The sequence below is a fragment of the Peromyscus leucopus genome, chromosome 7, assembly GCF_004664715.2.
Source record: "Peromyscus leucopus breed LL Stock chromosome 7, UCI_PerLeu_2.1, whole genome shotgun sequence".
NCBI classification, from domain to species: Eukaryota; Metazoa; Chordata; class Mammalia; order Rodentia; family Cricetidae; genus Peromyscus; species Peromyscus leucopus.
Window position 1 is genome coordinate 92,452,068 of NC_051069.1, and position 8,528 is coordinate 92,460,595.

Sequence of the window (8,528 nt, forward strand, 5' to 3'; positions counted from 1 at the left end):
GTTGTTTATGGTAGTATTTTATTTGTACTGAAGTGTGATTTTAATTGTATGTTAATAAATAAAGTTGCCCGGGGGGTCAGAGCTATTAGCAAGCCATAGGAAAGCAGGGCAGTGGTGACGTACGCTTGTAATCCCAGCACTTGGTAGGCAGAGCTAGGTAAGTCTCTGTGTGTTCAGGGATACAGCCAGCATTGGAAACACATGCCTTTAATCTCAATACCATAGAAGACCTAGAGGGCTGTACTTACAGGCAGTGATGAGGCAGTCATGTGGTTGGGTTTACAACCAATGAGAAGCCAGAACAGAAAGTCTATATAAAGACAAATAGACAGGAAGTAGGTCTCTTTTTCGGAGAGGTCTCTTGGCTAGCTGCAGCAGGCAGGTAAGGCTTTTAGCTCTGATCTCTTGGCTTTCTTCTTTGCATTGGTTCTGTGTTTCTTATTTAATAAGACGGTTGGTTACATCTACAGTTGTTTATCTACATAGTCACTGCTGACAGCTACATAAAGAAGTTTGCCCAACCAAAGCTAACAGCAGCACTACCTTATGGGCATAAAAAGCTGTTTAAAAGGCAATTTGATGAATGAATCATGTCTGCTTAGCTAAACCACAGTAGCAGCTTTCCTCCTAGGACCCATGGCCTCCTCACTCACAGGCTTGGACTGGATTTACAGTACCAGATAGGAAATTCCTCCTGTGTAGTGGGCATCAAATCCAGAGAGAAAGCGGTTGGTTACTCCTGCGACAGACCTGCACTGTTGTCCTAGGTGGCGCATCTTGCCTGATTGGCCACTGTGATTACACAGAGGCTCCATACCTGAATGAGATGGTTGATGTTGATTCTTCCCCCAGTAGACTGTATGACATCTTCCAGGACTACAAGATAGCAAGCTGATAGGAATGGATTCTTGATAGGCTTGATCAAGGTTGCATTTATGCATGATGTTAAAAACACCAGGCCTTAAATTCTGGTACAATGTAGGCCAATGACAGCAACCCATATTAAATGAGTGTTACAGATTGAATCTAAAATGTTCCTCAACAAGTTCACATTTTGGGTGTATTTTTTCCTAAGTGGATGGCTGTAACATGAATCTTAAAAAGGTCTTATAAAAATTTAAAAAAAAAACCCACAGCCAGATATTGGGGTGAAAGCAGAAAGATCAGAGAGGCAGAGAGCAAGCCACTCTCTTACCCCTATGAAATCCTCCATCGAAAGAAAGTGAGTTCTGTTTCCTCACGCCTTATATACCTTTCTCTGCCCTGCCATCTTACTTCCTGGGATTAAAGGCGTGTGTGCTTCCCAAGCAAAGGCATGAGATCTCAAGTGTTGGGATTAAAAGAGCCACCACACCTAGCTCTGTTCCCAGTGTGGCCTTGAACTCACAAAAATCCAGACAAATCTGTCTCGTGAGTGATAGGATTAAGGGTGTGTGCCACCACTGTCTGGCCTCTATGTCTAATTTAGTGGCTGGCTCGTCCTCTGCTCCCCAGATAAGTTTATTAGGGTACATAATATATTGGAGTATACAATATATCACCACAGATGGCTATATCTGGGAAGGCTGTAGCCTTTAGGAGGTAGAGTCTGGATGGTGACCATAGGTCACTAAAGATGAGCCTTTGAACGTTATAGTTGACCCTAGTTTCAACATGTCCTTTCTACTTCTTGGTCCTCCATTATATTGGGAGCTTCTGTTACATTTGTGACCATCATCAACTGTGTCATGCCTTTCTGGCCATGACGGATGGAAACTTGAAGTCATAAGCTAAAGTAACACCCTGCCCTCACTACCCACATACACACAATTTGTTTCTGTCAGGTATTTTGATCACAGTAACTACATACCAAATTTCTGGTAACTGATACCAAAAATTAGTACCAGAGATGTGGGGTCATTGCTGTTATTAAGTCTGGATGGGTGGGTCTTAGGTTTTTGGAACTGGTTTGTGGAAGGACTATGGAAGGTTTTGGAACTATAGGTCAGAGAAGCCCCAGAATGCTGTAAACAGAGTCAAATTGGGCATTCTATTGAGAGTCTTATAGCCCCAAATGCTGACAAAAATGGGGACAGTAAACTGTGCTCATGGTGTTTCACATGGTAATGGTGACCAGCAAAAACTGGGCTAGGGAAATTCATGGTACACGCTGGTTATCATCTCTGAATTTGAGTGAAACCAAAGTAAAAGAAATGTTTGTTTGTTTGTTTGTTTTTGTTTAATTGGTGGAGCAATGAAGGAAGTAGACTATTCAGGCTTTGACGTGGCCATTGATCACTGCTGTCAGTGAGATTTAAAAGGAGGAATGAGAGCAAAAAGCAAGTAGGAAGTTTTTAAACCATGCTATTAGGAGCACTGAAAGTAGTGGGTCGGACAAGTGGGGACAAATCAGCTGTAATTGTTAAAGTGATTAGAGCCATTGAGGAGAATCTACACATGTCACCGGAGTGACAGGAAAGGTGCCTTAGGGTCTGGGCCCACCCCACCAGAGGCTCCATGGTACAAGGATGAAATCCCATATCAAAGAGGAGTATCTGAAATGAGGGAGTAGACGGGATGCTGTGCTGCAAAATGGCCGCCTAGGGAGCGTTTTTCCCATGTTCAGCCATGCAGGTGTGCAGAGCCTGTGAACTCTGCCCTGCCCTTTCGACCACATAGGCTGGAACTTCTGAAACTGTGAGTCAGAACACACATTTCCTTCTATAAAGTGGCACTATCAAGTGCTTGGGTTACAATGATGCAAAAGTAGCTAACACACAAAAGTCACTTATAAAAGTCCTTGGTTAGTTAGTGCTAAAAGTTAGTGCTGTGTATGTGTTAGCTGTTGTGAGTAGTAGGACTATTGTAATGTATTATCATGGCTATTGATATTGGCCATTATTATTCAGTATTGGGCATGGGCAAAATAGGGCTATAGCCCCACGGAAAGCTAGCTGGAGTAACACAGTATGTGATCTTATTTTAATGGGTGTTTCATATGCTTTACCCTATTTCTCTGGCTAGGTCTTTCAAATCATCTATCATGCCTGTAATTATACATTTCAGTTTTTCCTATTTCTTGTCCTTCTTCTTCCATTTGAGTTTTAAACTCTATGAAGCTCAAGATGAAGTGTTTTATTGACAATCATACGCCCAATTTCCAGCACAGTGCCTAGCAGAGCGAGCATTCCACACAGCATGGTGAACGGATGCCAATTGGGAATAGACCAGTCGTCTTCGAGGGCTCCGACTCCAGTGGAAGTAGCTGGAGAAGCCTGGAGTGTTCGTGTGTCCCAGGTGAGAGGCAGAAGAAAAGGCTGAGCTCCCTCAGCATTCTCATCTCCTGCTGTGGGTCTCCAGAACATGCAGCCTGACGACAGCATCACAGTGGCAGGTGGTTTTAGACCCCTAGATAAAGCAGCTTGAGGGGATCCACGGGGAAGGGTGACAGCATCCTGCAAGTGTCTGGAGTCTTCTGGTCAACAGACTAAATGGAGCTATATGAGAGGATCAAATAGATCCATTTTTTTTCTCAGTACCTTCAGACAAACTCCCTAAATCCCCTTCCTTAAGTCTCTATTGCTTTTCAATACCCAAGGAATGAAGTATAATCTCAACTGTGACCATTTCTAAACTCTACTGTATTCAGGACAGAATAATTTTGATCTATAGCTTGAAGATATAGGGATAGTAGCTTTATGGGATCTGGGCTCTTAACTAGTTGGACAATAACATCAAAGAGCCAACCATAGCATCACATGGTATGTATCTGCCTTGTTACTTATAAGGTGAGATTTAGGGGTTGGAGAGATGGCTCAGTGGTTAAGAGCACTGACTGCTCCTCCAAAAGACCTGGGTTCAACTCCCAATACTCATATGGCAGCTCACAACTGTTTGTAACTCAAGTTTCAGGGGATCTAAAGTTTACCATGGCAAAACACTAATGCACATTAAAAAAAAAAAAAAGATGGGATTTAAAAACATGGCAAGTCCTGGTCATTTCTTTCGTATCTAGGAATCTGCAGGACTCTAACTTAACACCTAGATATTCATGGGTTTGGAAGATGTGAGCCTGCTGAGCCAGAATCTACAGGGTCTTCTTTCAGTTTGAATTCACACAAGTACCCATTGTTTGGGCTATGAGAGAAAATCTAAGGGACACCTCTAAGGGAGGTGTCAAGGTGGCCTTGACACCTAAGCATACTTTATTCCTGAGGAAGAAAGGATGAAGGGGTTAGAATGAGAGGTCAGAAGTTGTCCCTTGATCCTTTTGTCTATTAATGGTCAGCCTGAAAATGCCTTCATGAATATAAGAGGTCAAGGATCCAAGGTTCTCCTCCAGCCTGTGCACCTTGTATCACCTCATTTACATATGCACAGGCACACATCTGTCCTGACACTGTCGGCACCTCATACTCATATGCACATATCTGTCCTAATGAGCATATTGTAAGACTTCAAAGGTAGCTACTACTTCAACATCTGTGACAGGCTATAGTCCCCAACAATGTCTGCACCAATATCTCCCATACCACATACACTTTTAGAACATGACTTTCCTTCATCAGTAGATAGGGTCTGTGTCTCCACTTCTTAACTCTAGGTAGGACATTGACTACTTTAACTGAAAGAGGATGGCAGAAGTAACTCCTGAATTCCAAGGATAGATCACAAAATGCCATACCGTTTTGATTAGGACACTCTTTTGGCAACTCAACAACAAAGTCCAAGTAGAAGTGAGGAGGCTGCATGCAGAGGAACTGAGACCTCAGCCCCACAACCCTAGCTGAGCTCCTGTCGGACAGGCATTGACCTGGTTGTTGTGTGACTGTGTGTATTAGTCATCTTTCAATCGCTATTAATAATAATAATAATAATAATAATAATAAAACACCTTATATAATGCATTTATTAAGAAAATGGTTCATTTTCTAAATTCCAGTCCATGCCTGACTGGGCTCATCATTTTGGGCCTGTGGTAAGGCAGGAACATCTGATGGATCAAAACTGGTTCTATCACACATCAAGGAGGAAAAGAAAAAGAGGAAGAGGCTGTGATCTGTAATCCCCACTGGGGGTATATGTGCAATGACCTAATAGCTTTCAGCCAGACCCTACTTCCCAATAATATCACCCCAGAGACCAGGCTGTTAACACATCGTGGTCCATTTAGCATCCTAACTATGGCAAGAGCTAACTAGAAAGCATGTCAATCATTCTTTTATCAAGATATCACAGCTCATTTTGCATAAAAAGGAGACAATACAACCCTTCCAAGCTCTGTTCAAACTTCAGATTTGAGAATAAAATAAGTGAGTAACATTTTCAACCAACTTGTTTTGGGAGTACTTTCCTGTTGTGCTAGCTAGTTTTTGTTTGTTTGTTTGTTTTTTGTCAACTTTACACAAGCTGGAGTTATTCAGGAAGAAGGGCTACTATCTGCAGATGTAATTCTGAATGGTCTTATTAAATAAGAAATACAGAGCCAAATGCAGAGTTAAAAGCCCAGAGATCCAGCAGCAGCCAAGAGTTAAGACCACCTTCTTACCCCTCGCTGTTGTCCTTCCCCTCAGAAAGAGACCTACTTCCTGTATGTCTGTATTTTTATTGACTTTCTGTTCTGCCTTCTCATTGGTTGTAAACCCAACCACATGACCTCCTTGTCACTGTCTGTCTATACAGGCCTCCAGGTCTCTATGGTTGGTAATGAGATTAAAGGCGTGTGTCTCCATGCTGGCTGTGTCCTTGAACACACAGATATTCTACCTGTCATGTGATCGGGATTAAGGGTGTGGGCTACCACTGCCCCACTTCTGCTAAATGGCTGGCTATTAGCTCTGATCCCCAGGCAACTTTATTAACATACAAATAAAATATCACCATAACTATCAATGGAGAAAATGTCTCCATAAGATTGATTTATAGGCAAGTCTATAGTTCATTTTCTTAGTGACTGATGTGTGAGGGCCCAGAACACTGTGGGTGCTATCACCCCAGGCCTCATGGCCCTAGGTGCTATAAGCAGGCAGGCTAAGCAAGCCATGTAGGAATAAGCCAGTTAGCTGCATTCCTTTATGGTCTCTGCTTCAGTTCCTACCTCAAGGTTCCTGCCTTGAGTTCTTGAACTGACTTACCTGAATTATGAACTACATGCCATAAGAAGGAATTAACCCATTCTTCCCCAAACTGCATTTGTTTGTGGTGTTTTATCACAGCAATAGAAACCCTGACTAAGGCATCTATGCAGAAATATAGAAGACTTAATATCTGGTCAATGTAGGTCTTAGAGGCAGAAGCATCATAGAGGCAGTGTGAGACTAGAGTAAGGCATCTTACTGGATTATATGAATGAACTTGAGTATGGATAATGATGACACTTCTGTCCATAAAACAGACCCGCTGCTGTGTGACTTGCCACAACCAGCATGCTATCTTCAGCTCCAAGTTTCAATAATAAAAGAAAAGGGGGTAGGGAGAATCCTGCAAGTAGGTCTGTATCTAGAAACCTTGTAAAAGGAATTTCACTCTGCTAGGGATAATGGATGAAGTGTGAATGTCAGGCCTGAGCTTAAAATGACTTTGTAAATCTTTTGGAGTACCACAGTGGGTAAGAAACCTCCTATTTCAAATACCCCCCTCTTAGTTGTCAAATCCTGTCAGATAGTTGGTTCAAAACTATCTGTAATGTTCCACTTGTAAGTTTTCTGCTTGGGCCATCATATTACATCTCTCTCCCTTGCTTTTCATGTGGCCTTTTAGGCCCCGGAGGCTTTTATGGATCAAAACAGTCATAGAAATAGACGTTGAAAGCATCTCTACAGGTGGATTAGAAATGATGTCATGGGCCATTACAGCGGGTGATTTGGGAAGCTCATTGGAAATCCCAGGAGCATCCCAGGTTCACTCCTCTGCAAAAAACAGAGACTTTAGGGAGGTGTGGAGAAGAAATTGGAAAGAGGGGGATCCATACTAAAGGATGCCTCTGCATCAAAGTTGAGCCATGTTGGTCCTTATCATTGTAATTTTGACACAAGTATGCAGCTGAGGCCTCTACCTGCCTGCTCTTTCTACTTAAATCATCATTGTGATCTGGTGGTTTTGTCCAGGTAAATTTCAAATTCTCCTTAATAATTATCTACAAGAAGTCCTCTCCCCACTAACATAGATATACTAGATACTATGTACTATATACTATGTACTATGTGCTATGTACTATATACTATATGCTATATACTATAAATACACATATGCACACACATACACTACCCTAGGTTGGAAATTGTTGGTAAACTTTGACTATATATGTGTACGTGTTCATGTGTGTGTGCAGGTACATGTGTGTGTGTACATGTTCATGTGTGTACACGTGCATGCAAAGGCCAGAGGTTGAAGTCAGGTTCTCCCTCTGTTGCTCTTCACTTTATTTTCTGTCTGGGTTTCTCACAGAACCTGGAGCTCTGGAGCTCGCAAAACTAACTTAGACTGTCGGGCAAGCACGTCCCAAGGATTCACCTGTCTCTGCCTCCTCTGTGCTGGACTTATGAGCATACCACACTAGGTATGACAGGTTCTGAGGATGGAACTCAGGTCCTCATGTCTGCATAGCAAGGATTTTTTTAAAACCATCATTCATTATTCAGTTTAATAAAACAAATAGTTCAGCTTTTATATAGGTATTTTCTGTCTTTTTCTAAAATATATTTCAATATTTTTTTTTAATTTATTTATTTTGTTTACATCCTGGCCACAGTTTCCCCCTCCCCTCCTCTCCTCCCAGTCTCTTCTTCTCACCCCTCATGCCCAGCCTCCAATCCAATCCTCCTCCTTTACTGTTCAGGAAAGGGCAGGTCTCCTTTGGATATCAACAAAACATAGCACAACAAGGTGCAGTAAAACTAAGCACCTCCCCATGTATTAAGGCTGGGTGACACAACTCAGTATGAGGAGTGGGGTCTCAAAAGCCAGCAAAAGAGTCAGAGACAGCCTCTGCTCCCATTGTTGGGAGTCCCACAAGAAGACCAAGCTACACAACTGTCACTTGTATGTAGAGGGCCTAGGTCAGTACCATACAGGCGCCCTGGTTGTTGGTTCAGTCTCTGTGAGCCCCTATGAGGCCAGGTTAGTTGATTCTGTGGGTTTTCTTGTGGTGTCCTTGACCCCTCTGGCTCCTACAATCCTTTCTCCTCTTCTGCAGGATTCCCAACATAATACAAGAGATGGAAGAGAGAATCTTGGGTTTTAGAGACATGATAAAGGAAAGAGATTATTCAGTCAAAGAAAATGTTCAATCTAAAATAATTCCTAACACAAAACATCCACAAAATCAGGGACACTGTGAAAAGGCCAAACCTAAGAATAATAGGATTAGAAGAAGGAGAAGAATCCCAGCTCAAAAACCCAGAGAATATATTTAACAAAATCAAAGAAGAAAATCTTTCCAATTGGAAGAAAGACATGCTTATAGAGATACAAGAAGCTTACAGAACACCAAGTAGATTGTGTCAGAAAAGAAAACCCTTGTGCCATATAGTAGTCAGTACACCAAAGAT